The following is a 13,525-nucleotide window of genomic DNA, read 5'->3' on the forward strand; positions in this document are numbered from 1 at the left end:
AGTGTTTCTGTAAATGCTCCCTTTAATAATGTATTATTTTATTACACAAGCAGTATATAGACATTGTATAAATATTAGAAATTAAACACTCACCTTTAATTCCACCACCCAGAAATAATGATTGTTGACACTTGGGTATATAGCCTTTCATATTTTTCTACACATAATATATCTCTATTACAAATTAGATTGTACTTTATACGTTATTTTTAATCTTTCATTTATTAAATAATATATCATGCACATCTTCCTCTCTCAACAAACATAAATCTAAAACATATTAAGGTACTCTTAGTATGGCAATGCCTGAACATTATGCATTAATATTTATTTACCAATTCCTTTGTCTTTGGGATATTTTAGTTGTTCCGAAGTTTTCTATTATATATATGAGAAACCTATGAATATTCCTGAATAGAGAACATACCATTTATTAACTACGCTTGAGTATCAGAATACAGCAATGTTTCATCTTTTTGAAAACCATTTATCAAGTGACATAAGATATCTGAAAAAATATTTAAAACTGAGTATATTGTAGGCACATATTTTTCTGACCTCCAGTATCCATCAAAGCTCATGATAGGAGAAGGTCCCTAGTTACCCTTTTGTCTTCCCTCTGTCCCTCCCCCTTGTCCCCAACATGATTTCAAAAGGATAGGTACGATGTAATATACTTGAATGTTTCAATCTGAATTAGTTTTTAATTCAATGCTTAAATGAATGAATTTCACTTTTCTAAAAGATACTATTGTCTATAAATTGTGCCATCTACTAGTCACTAGCTACATGTAGCTATGAAACCATTGAAAGTTATGTAGAATGACTGAGAAAATAACATAATAAAGTTGGAGAGACTAAGAAAGGAAAGGACACACATCCTTTGATCATAAAAGTAACCCACAGTTCTTTGCTCAAAACCATATAATTTTATTCAAAGCACCATTAGAATTAGTCTGCTTTCAATCCTTCAGAAAAATAGAAACAAAAGAGAAATAAAGACACTACAGGTAATTGCACTAAAAATAAAGGCATATGACTTTTGCCTTTGGGTGTTAAGAAAAGCATTCAATAATAATAATGACTGCTGTAACTTTTAAGTGTTCATTTTTGAGAGAGAGAAAACAGCGGAGGGCCAGAGAGGGAAGGGGACAGAGGATTTCAAGTGGGCTCCATGTTGACAGCAGAGAGCCTGATGTGGGGCGGGACTCAAATTCACAAACCTTGAGATCATGGCCTGAGCTGATGTCGGACACTTAATAGACAGAGCCACCCAGGTACCCCCTGACTACTGTAATTTACACATAGGTAACATTCATTGGATATTTTCTCTGTCAGTTATTGTTCTAAGTGGTTTCTACTCACTATAGCCTCCAACCCTATGAGGTAGATAACAGTATTGTTATGCACACTTAACAGATGGGAAAATTATACTGAAAGTAGACTACCACTTGTATTCTTAGGAAATAATGAATATGTACAGGTAAACATACTTAGATAAAGGGATATAAAACTGCTGTCGGAAAAATGTGTATGTACAATGCCATGATATATACACACAGTTCAAAAATTAAGAAACTAAATCCCCAAAAAGATTTCAAAAGGATAGGTACGATGTAATATACTTGAATGTTTCAATCTGAATTAGTTTTTAATTCAATGCTTAAATGAATAAATTTCACTTTTCTAAAAGATGCTATTGTCTATAAATTGTGCCATCTACTAGTCACTAGCTACGTGTAGCTGTGAAACCATTGAAAGGTATGTAGAATGACTGAGAAAATGAACTTTTAATTTTATATTATTTTAATTAATATAACTTGAATTTTAAAACTGAAAACAGTTTTTGTAGGACTACATCTCACTCTGCATAGAATAAGGTAGTATTATGGAGGAAGTACAGTGTTTGTTTTTTCACATAAACACATCCCTAATCTAATAATTTTTGTCAATGGGTTGATTCAATTTGAATAATACTTTTCTCTGCAGCAATATTATAATGTGTTTATGTGAATATTGTATTAAGTCAGCATGAGTTAAAGTGATACTTTTGTAAAGTCTATTTGATAATTAAATTGAATTATCCATTATAATTCCAATTAGAATATAATTAAATTATTTTATAGGATAAAAATAAACATGAACATATTTTCAAATTTAAAATATAGGTTTATTTTTATTTTTGATACCAGAATTAAAAGAAGATTCAGAAGCTTGTACTAATTATGACAGGAATATTAAAGGAAAAAATAAAGCTCAAAGAAGGTATGTTATGAGTTCACAATGAATGTCAACTGCAATTTGTTATATCAGAATAAAAGGAACTACTGTGATTACTAAAAAATAAATGCAACAAATTAGATAATACTCATTTATTTGCTAGAAGACTTCTAGCAAAAACATAGGTAATTTGATAAGTTTCCTTTCAAAACTCAAAAAAGAATCAATTAAATTAGTGACTGAATCAGAATTAAATGTAGAAGAATTTTTAGTAATTTTAAACAAAATTTGAGCTTATGAATTTGGCGGTATATAGAATGGTTTGAATTGCTGCAAAGGGGGCCTGGGTGGCTCAGTCAGTTAAGCCTCCAACTCTTGATTTCAGCTCAGATCATGATCTCACAGTTCCATGGGGATTGAGTGCCACAAAGGGCTCTGTGCCAACAGCTAGGAGCCTGCTTGGGATTCATTCTCTCTCTCTCTCTCTCTCTCTCTGTCTCTGCACCTCTCCCTGCTCACATGTGCTGTTTCCCTCTCTGAAAATAAATAAACTTGTTTTTTAAAAAGAAAAATGATTCTTAGATGCCAAGATGGTAAAAGAAATTATGATTTTAGTTCTAGAAATTTTTGTAAGGGGATTGTAAGACTAGAAAAGATGTTTTACAAAAGTAAAAGATCTCAATTACATCACCAGATAATGGAAAAATCAGTTGATTTCAGTTTGAAAAACTGAGCACTTTTCTTCAGCTTTAATTGAGTTAGCAATATAAGACATACTGTCTATTAACTATTTTAGGGTGGTTTTGTCTGAATGGATTTACAACTTGCTGAAAAATAAATAGTCAATTCTCAGCCCAAAAAATCAAAGCTGTGGGACAATTTTGAATCGCTTGTATCTGTCAAGAAGAATTACAACTAAATATGAAAAAGTTTCTATAACAATAAATAGTATTCTAGTTACAGAAAGTCAAAATCTGAATTTATTAGATTTTTAAGACAACAAACTGGTTTTCCTATATTATTTTATTCTACATCATGATACCTATTGAAAATATTTGTGCTCAATTTTCTAAAATAGTCTATGATTTCTAGATACACATTTAGATGTACGTGTGTGTACAAATGTTATGAATAATTTCAGCATGCAGAACTATGAAAAGATAAAGAATATAAAAAATCTATTTATCTTACAGTTTTATTTGTGAGGGTTTTTTTTTTTTTTTGCCAGTGCTCATTGGTTGAGTGCTAACCAAGTTTAAAAAGATTTACTCTTCTGTCAACTCCACTTCAAGACTTCTTGAAACACAAGAAATTCCGTTCAACAATGGAAGAAAGAAAGTGGCAGTACAATTTAATTTTGTCGCTAATATCACACTCCCTATGAATGAATTAAAATTGAAGTTCCAAGGAAAGGAAAAGCTGAACTACATGAATTTATGTTAAAACTGAAATTCCTGGGGCGCCTGGGTGGCGCAGTCGGTTAAGCGTCCGACTTCAGCCAGGTCACGATCTCCCGGTCCGTGAGTTCGAGCCCCGCGTCGGGCTCTGGGCTGATGGCTCAGAGCCTGGAGCCTGTTTCCGATTCTGTGTCTCCCTCTCTCTGGCCCTCCTCCGTTCATGCTCTGTCTCTCTCTGTCTCAAAGATAGATAAACGTTGAAAAAAAATTTAAAAAATTAAAAAATTAAAAAATAATAATAATAAAAAACTGAAATTCCTCATAGTAGAAAATAAACAAAAATGCTTAAATATATTTTTTCTAACATGAACCAGTATGAAGAAAACTTTCATTGTAATTGACAGAACTATGTAAATGGGCTGCCAAAATACCAAAAAAATTGATAAATCCTTGTTGACATTACTAAGCATAGGTTGTCTTTTTAATTTACACGATAATCTTTTGAAGTTATTATATTAAGTTGACACGAAAGTCAGTGAATTTTTTTTAATTTAGAAAGATGTACCTTCATAGTCACATGTGTTTTTTCAGTCAAATACTTTCTAAAGAAATGAATGACTATTACTAATATTGATGTTAATACTAAAGGAAAAGGATTCTTTGGTACTCGATTCACTTGAAATTTTTAAAATCTGTTCAAAAACACTTTGGTAGGTGAAGTTGCTTTTACAAATGGAAATTATATGAAATCTAACTATAGGTCATACATTTCCAATGTAAATGTATGGCCCAAATTGACATGTGTTGTAGGTGTAAATATACACTCTCAATTTCAAATACTTATTACCAAAAAAATAAACTGTAAAATATCTTATTGATTAAATATTAAACATTAAAATGATAGTATTTTGGTATATTTGGTTAAATAAGTTATATTCTTAAAAACCTATCTCATTGGTTTCTTTTTACATTTTTTTTTCAACGTTTATTTATTTTTGGGACAGAAAGAGACAGAGCATGAACGGGGGAGGCGCAGAGAGAGAGGGAGACACAGAATCGGAAACAGGCTCCAGGCTCTGAGCCATCAGCCCAGAGCCCGATGCGGGGCTCGAACTCACGGACCGCGAGATCGTGACCTGGCTGAAGTCGGACGCTTAACCGACTGCGCCACCCAGGCGCCCCTCTTTTTACATTTTTAATGCAGCTACTGGAAGTTTAAAATTACATATGCTTGCTCACATTACATTCCTACTGGATTGCACTGATATATAAAAACTATTTTTCCTTAATCTCCAGATTTAAAAAATGCTTTAAACTCTGTCTTCTTTTCCCAGAATGCTTTTATTTTTTCTCTATAAAAATTATAGTCATTGTAGGGGCGCCTGGGTGGCTCAGTCTGTTGGGTGTCCGACTTCAGCTCAGGTCATGATCTCACAGTCCGTGAGTTCGAGCCCCACATCGGGCTCTGTGCTGACAGCTCAGAGCCTGGAGCCCGTTTCACATTCTGTGTCTCCCTCTCTCTCTCTGCCCCTCCCCTGTTCATGCTCTGTCTCTCTCTGTCTCAAAAATAAATAAACGTTAATAAAAAAATTATAGTCATGGTAGAAATGTATAAAAGTAAAGAAAAACAAAATAGAGTATTTTAAAATCACCCATAATTGAACCCAGAATTATTATTTTATATATTTTATAGAAATATATATATGTTTATATAAATATTTCTATGTGTTTTCTGGTCTTACCAGATACCACATACCCACATACCCAAGAATTAAAAGAGATCATTATATATTTTTTCCAAAATAATATATCTGAGCCAGTGAGAAGAAGTGAAAAATAAATTCATGATGTAGCCAAGAAAAGATTAAAGAAGCTATGCCTTGGGGGGTTTGATGATTAAAAGCAAAGTATTCCATTTCTCTTCAAAAGACATTAAGAGAATGAAAAGACAACCAACAGACTGGGAGAATCTATTTGCTGAAGACATGTTTGATAAAACATTATTATCCAACATATACAAACAAATCTTACAACTCAACAATAAGAAAACAAACAACCTGATCAAAAATGGGCTAAAAGCCTTAAAAAAAAAAAAAAACTCACCAAACTAGACACAGAATGGCAAACCAACATATAAAAAGATGCCCCACATGACATGTTATGAGAGAAATGCAAATTAAAACAGCAATATAATACTACTCCACACCTATTAGAATGGCCAAAACCCAGGTCACCAAAATCATCAAATGCTGGCGAGGATGTACAGCATTAACAACACTCATTCACTGCTGGTGGGAATGAAAATCGGTACAGCCACTTTGGAAGTCAGCTTGGCAGTTTTTACAAAACTATATGTACTCTTACCATACAATCCAGCAATCATGCTACTTGGTACTACTACTCAAAGGAGACGAAAATTTATGTCCACACATAAAGCTGCACGCTAATGTTTACTGCAGCTTTTTTCATCATTGTCCAAACTTGGAAACAAGCAAGATATCCTTCAGTAGGTGAAGGAATGAATAAACCATGGCTCACCCAAACAATGGGATATTATTCAGCACTAGAAAGGAGTTATCAAGTCACAAAAAGACATGGAAGAAACTCAAATGTGTATTACTAAGTAAAAGAAGCCAATGTGAAAAGGCTACCTACTGTTTTATGCCAACTGTATTATATGCTGGAAAACACAAAACAATAGAGGGGGGAGGGAAGGAGTAAGGTAGAACATAGAGGGTTTTTAGGGCAGTGAAACTACTCTGTACGATATTGTAATGGTGAACACATATCATTATATGTTTGTCTACATCCATAAAATGTACAACATCAAGAGTGAGCCCTAATGTAGGGGGCACCTGGGTGGTTTGGTCAGTTAAGCACTTGACTTCAGCTCAGGTCATGATCTCGCGGTTTGTGAGTTCAAGCCCCGTGTTGGGCTCTGCACTGGCAATGCGGAGCCTGCTTGGGATTCTCTCTCTCCTCTCTCTGCCCCTACGCCGCTTGTGTGTGTGCTCTCCCCCTCCCCCCCTCAGCTAAGTAAATAAACTAAAAGGAAAAAAGAACAAACCCTAATGTAAACTCTGGATTTGAGGTAATTATAATGTGTCAATGGATGTTCAACAATTGTAACAATAAACCACTCCAGTGGGGGATGTTGACAATGGGGGAGGCTGTGCATGTGTGGGGAGCAGTAAGTATATGGAAAATCTCCATACCTTCCACTCAGTTTTGCTGTGCACTTAAAATTAATTTTTTAAAAATAGTCTATGTTTTAAAAAGCACAAGACATTCTCTTCTTTCTCTGAAGTTAGGTAAGGTTTTTTACCCCATGGATTTACTGTCTAGGCTTCCCAAAACAAATAACACACTTTAGAAACTGTTAGATGTTCTATTTAAGCCCAATGAAAGCAATTTACAGAGAAGGTGCCTAAAGTTAAGGAATTTCAACAAATTTGTTCAATGTTAGTTCCTTGGAAGAATAATTAATGTGTTTAAATCATAAAAACTTGTACAAACATGTCATAGGTAGTTCAAGTAATCATTTACAAACATGGAGTCTTATCATCATCTCTATTGTTAGTGACTGATAATCTAATACTTCTCTGTATACACAACACAAGCCTATGTGCCTTTGAAGTTGTTCCACTTAATTTATTCAACAAACACTGTATATGAGTTGTTGAATTAACAGTAGTTTCAGTAACTCTTTTAGTCGCTGTACATTAATCTTTTTTTAAAAAATGACTGTAAAGCGTGTGTGTGTGTGTGTGTGTGTGTGTGTGTGTGTGTGTGTATTATCAAAGAGGAACTTCATTATATTTTGTGCTTATTTTGGAAGGGCTATACTAGCAGGTGAGATTTAGGGTGGCTTTCTCCATGGGACTAGGCATTACACTTATTTCTTGTTTACATCAAAGTTGAAGTTGGCATGAACCGACAACAAGAGCCATTTAAACTCAGTCGCTCCATGGGGCGCCTGGGTGGCGCAGTCGGTTAAGCGTCCGACTTCAGCCAGGTCACGATCTTGCAGTCAGGTGAGTTCGAGCCCCGCGTGGGGCTCTGGGCTAATGGCTCGGAGCCTGGAGCCTGTTTCCGATTCTGTGTCTCCCTCTCTCTCTGCTCCTCCCCCGTTCATGCTCTGTCTCTCTCTGTCCCAAAAATAAATAAACGTTGAAAAAAAAATAATAAAATAAAAAAAATAAATAAACTCAGTCCCTCCATGTCAAATTTTAACTAGCAATTCAGAAACCTTTATTTTAATAAAGTCTTATTAGGTAACAAACCACACTCACTAACCCTTGTCCCTATTCTAGAGACTATGCCACAAAATCCATTGAAACATGAATTTCTACTTGACAACAGTAACATCTCTTGGAAATAGGTTATTCATCTTATAACATTACCAACCATCCGGATAGATTTTCTTCCTGTTCTTCCTCCACAACATCTCTAAAAGCAACATACCCCTCGAGCAGACAGACTTGCAGAATGAATGTATATTTCCATACCAAAGTACATTCTTTCTTTACACTTTATGGAATAAGCCAAAGTTAGGAATTTGTGAACTATCTTACCTTCTCCAAGGGATGTAATTTGTCCTGAATTAAAGCATTTAAAGAGTCCACCTTTCTCACATCTTTGATCATTTATCCAACCTAATTACAGACTAACAATAGCATGACTGTGACTATTTTAAATAATGTCCTTGGAGCTCTGTAACCAATGAGAAATAAACCTGTTTTTTCCTTGTTTTTTTTTTTATTTTGTTTTGTTATCTAAACATGATTAATTTCATGCCTTTTACCTGTATATTCCTCAGCACAGAAAATGCTAATGTTACATTATTTTGAATGAAAAGTTAGTACGTGTGGCCTTTTCTTTCCATTTACTGCTTGGCTTGTTGCGCCAACAAGAAGTGATGAAGTTTAATTACCTTTATGAAAACGAACTCAAACTGGTTATTATTTTACACAGCCTCTCGTGGCAATATCACTTTAGAACAAACAACGAAAGCAAACCAAGTGTGTCATAGCACTTACAGCATGAAAAGTCAGAGCAAGGAACTCTTATTTGTTAGAACGACATGAGCTTTTCATGGTACAGAAAATTGATTCCCCTTTCCTGATTTGTTTGTTTTCTTCATAGTCTATGGGGCTATTACAGTGCTTCTCTTTAATTCTCTAACTTCTTATTTCCCACTAGTCGTAGCATAGCTATTACATTCTGCGATGATATCTTATGGGGAGTTAAAATGTAATCAAGTAATAGAATGTATCGCATCTAGATTCCTAGAATACAGATTTTTTTAATTTGTATTTATTAATGTGTGTATATTCATCTGTATTTTTAATGTAAAGACAAGTGCTACACAATAAGTTTGAAACAACCTGGAGAAGCTGGCTTTTCTGCTTGATTTGTGGACTTGGGCTATGAAGAAGATGGGGGGGGGTGCGATGTGAGGAATTTGTACAATATGTTCACAGCTTGTAATTACTTTTTTTCTTTCTCACAAATTTCCAAAATTTGACTCACTCTAATTAAAATGCATGACAAAACTGTGATTACCAACACCCCACAGTCTTAGGACGGGAAAAAAAGACATCTTATGAGGCTTGACATCTAGAACTTTACAGCAGGTACTGAATTAATTGAGGGAGTGATAAATTTTATCTCCAGAATTTTGTCAGACAAGGATGGATATAAAATCTTTCTTGACTATTTACCACCCATGTGACCTTGGGCAAGTTACTTAACTATGGTCAATTTTTTTTGTAAAAACCATACAGGATTTTTATACAGATTAAGAAAGATAATGTATATAAAGAACTTAGCACAAAACCTTGCTAATAGTAGATATTCAATACATGTTCATCTTTATCCTTCTTATTGTTAGTATTACTAATGGATCCTTAATAAAAAAAAAAACAGGAGTTAAGCAGATATTCAGTAGATGTCAGTTTTTTATCATCGTTAGTATTGTTATGGTTATGAATTCTATTCTGTCTCCTCTCAAGCACTGTCGAGTGAACGCTCCCCATCCTTCACTCCTGTCTTCCATCCAAGGAGGACCATACTTCCACTGTGGGACCTATATTGCTAGATTTTTTTCATTTATGTATTACTGAGAGCACCAACTCTATTGCTGGCACATGTGGTCGATGCAGAGGGGACACAGAAGAAATAGGAGGTACAAATATTCCTAAGAACACGGGATCAAGGCAGCAAAGACTTCTGATAGCAACAACAGATTCGAGCCTACTCTTCACTCCTTCACAGCATCTAAACTGCCTTGAAAAAGCTTCACATTGGTGGGGAAGAAGCCGGTCCTCTTCCCCCTGCTTTCAAAATGAAGGTGGCAATAATAAAAATGTGTGCTAGCCTCGACTTACACCTGATTCATTTTTGAGTGACTTTGAAAATAACAAAATTCCAGTGGACTTTGCTGTAACAGAATTGATCTGGTTGCAGCCAAGCCCTTCCCTAAAATGCATTATCCTCTTAGGGAAAACCCTGGAAGATGAGGAAAGCAAAAAACAAAGAATATTCTTTCAAGATAAAGGCAGATTTGCCACAGAATCCTCCTAAGTAAATGGAAAAACAGAAAGACTCTTTAGAGTGTACATTTGTTTTTTTGTTTTTTGTTTTTTTCTTCCTAAGGCACACAGATGTGTGTGCTTCACTAAATTTGCTAGGTAATTTATCACCATAGGAATACCAGTTCAAAAGTATTATCTGAAATAATGAGACGCGGTCATTAAAAACATAGAAGGAATAATAAGAACTGAGAAAAACAGAATTATTGAGATAAAACTTTCTCTATTTTTAAGTTTATTTATTTGTTTTCAGAGAGAGCGCACACACATGCGAGAGAGCAGGGAAGGGGCAGAGAGCGAGGCGGAGAGAGAATCCCAAGCAGGCTCTGCACTGCCAGCTCAGTCCATTGGGGCTTCATCCCAAGAACCATGAGATCATGACCTGAGCCAAAACCTAGATTTAGACACTTAACCAACTGAGCCACCCAGGTGTCCCGAGATGAGGCTTTCTTGTTGCTATTTCCCTTCCCTTATTTTTTTCCTTGACTCCCACAAAAGGATGAACGATTCCTGTGAATAGTGGCAAGCAAAGAAAAGCATCAATGAGATGTATCATGGAAAGCAAAGGAAAAATAAAGCAAACATGCAGAAGTGAAATATATATATATATATATATATATATATATATATATATATATATAAAAGAAACCGGAAAGAGAGAGGAAAAGAGGAAATGGGATGTTAAACAACTGAACTATATAAAAATAATCACAAACGGAATAGGAAGACTATTCCAGAACTTTAGAAGAGCTGGGTCCAGTAAGCAAGAAGTAGCATAAAAATAAAAAACAAAAAAGAAACTCTGAGGAAAGAAGAACAGACTGCTAAAAGTTTTTAACAATTTAGAAAAAAAAAATTTAAGGAAAAGAATGATCACAGCCAACTCCTGCCAGAAAAGAAATACGAAGATTCAAAGAGACCAAACAAATTTTGAACATATTTTTCTTAAAATGGACGAATGTGAGTACACTAAAATTACAAACAGTAAAGTTCATTCAGATAAAAAATCAAAGTCATAAAAGGAAAACACTCCAAGGAAACAAGATAATCTATTTACAGGTCACCAGCACTTCTTCAAAAGCGCTCTTACTGTTTCATGAACGCATGTTGCCAAGCCACCAATGGGGGTGAGGGTGGGGGGAGGGACGTGGGGAGGGGGCAATGTCAAGTGGCTTCTCTGTATAGACACAAAACAAAGGATGGCTAGTTTCATCAAAGGGTCAAAGAAACTAAACCTTTCTCTTTGGACTCAAGAAAGGGATAACACTGAAAATCACCCAAGCGATAACAGGAAACAAGTGAGCTGATATTGTGTCTGCAAAAGTGAAAGATAAAAAGAACAAGCACCATTTAAATATTGTTTTCAGGGGAAAATGTAATTTGGGGAGAAATACTTGAGAAGGTTTTAGAGGCTTTAACAGAAGGTAAACAAACAGTAGTGACTGAGCATGATTCCTGATCGGAAAGCCTGGGTTTGGATTCTGGCTCTGGCGCTTACTTACGCAATGAGTGATTTTTAGTGAGGATCTTAACCACTCTGTGTTTACCCCTCTATAAAAGGGATATTATACAATTGTTCTGAAGATTAAATCAAGTATTGAATATAATCACTGGGCATAGCGCTTTGTAGTCAACCACTTTTAATAGTTTTGTACTAAATAAACCAGGACAAACATTTTAAAAAGTTAGTAACAACTTTGGGGAGCCTAGGTGGCTCAGTCAGTTGCGTGCTTAACTTCGGTTCAAATCATCATCTGGAGATTCATGAGTTCGAGCCCCACGTCAGGCTCTGTGCTGACAGCTCAGAGCCTGGAGCCTGCTTCAGGTTGTGTCTCCCCCTTTCTCTGTCCCTCCCCTGCTCACACTCTGTCTCTCAAAAATAAATAAAGATAAAAAAAATTTTTTTAGTGACAACTGTAAACCAAAAAATATTAATAACTTTTATTCAGACTCTAAATGTATCACTCATATTGCATAATAACGTCCTTGTAAATATTCCACTATTACACAACCATGTTGATAGAATTTTCCTCTTTGAAAAATGTAGTATTAGTTCATTTTGGGCTTTTTGTTTTGTTTTTAAATATTCATATGCAGTCAACTCTGTGAAAGAACAATAATAACTCAAAGACAAGGAATGTGAATGACATTATAATGACAGAAAAAAAAGGTAAATATTCAAAAATAGAAACTCTGAGGTATAAAAGAATACTGTGATTCTTTGCAAAGTTCATTAGGTCACTTTTGAATAATTCTGAAAATGATTTTTTTAAGTTTATTTTATTTATTTTGAGAGAGCGAGAGAATCCGAAGCAGGCCTCTGTGCTGTCAGTGCAGAACCCAGTGTGGGGCTCAAACTCATGAACCGTGAGATCATGATCTGAGCCAAAGTCAAGAGTCAGATGCCTAACCAACTAAGCCACCCAGGCACCCCAGTAATTCTGAGAATGATTTGGAAGTCGAGAGCAGACTCTTGTCTTCTAATTTCTAATATTAGAAATGTGTCTTTCTACTAAAAGACTATTTATGTCTACCAGAGTTAAAAAAAGAAACCTGTTTCAGAACTATACATTTTAAAATAAGTAAATAAACAACATGTGCTTAATTTAAAAATCAAAGTTCTAGGGGCGCCTGGGAGGCTCAGGTGATTGAGCATCTGACTCTGGTTTCAGCTCCGATCATGATCCCAGTGTCCTGGGAAGGAGCCTCGCACCAGGTTCTGTGCTGAGCACGGAATCTGCTTAAGATTCTCTGTCTCCCTCCCTCTCTGCCCCTCCCCTGCTTGCTTGTTCTCTCTCAAGTAAACAAAATAAAAATAAAAGTAAAAGTTGTAAATAATTATATAGTTGTGGGAAAATTCTGTGACAACAAAAATAATTATGACCCATGGATAGGAACTCGTCTATCTTTATATAATTCTTCTTACCATAATAAAAGTTCAAAGTATAATACCAACATTTTGGGCGGCTCAGTCGGTTAAGCATCCAACTTCAGCTCAGGTCATGGTCTTGTGGTCCATGAGTTCAAGCCCCATGTTGGGCTCTATGCTAACAGCTCAGAGCCTGGAGCCTGCTTCATAGTCTGTGTCTCCCCCTCTCTCTGCCCCCTCCCCTGCTCATGCTCTTTGTCTCTCTCAAAATAATAAACATTAAAAAAATAAAGCACAAAAATAATAGACTGTAAATTTTAAAAGACAGAGGAGATTTATTACTGAGCGATCACCACTCAAATACTTTCACTTCTATAAGTTTTCAATATTTTATTAATTTCTGCTCTTTGAATTCTAATTCCCATTTTAAGATTTTCCGAAACTTA

This window comes from Felis catus, chromosome A2, assembly GCF_018350175.1.
Source record: "Felis catus isolate Fca126 chromosome A2, F.catus_Fca126_mat1.0, whole genome shotgun sequence".
NCBI classification, from domain to species: domain Eukaryota; kingdom Metazoa; phylum Chordata; class Mammalia; order Carnivora; family Felidae; genus Felis; species Felis catus.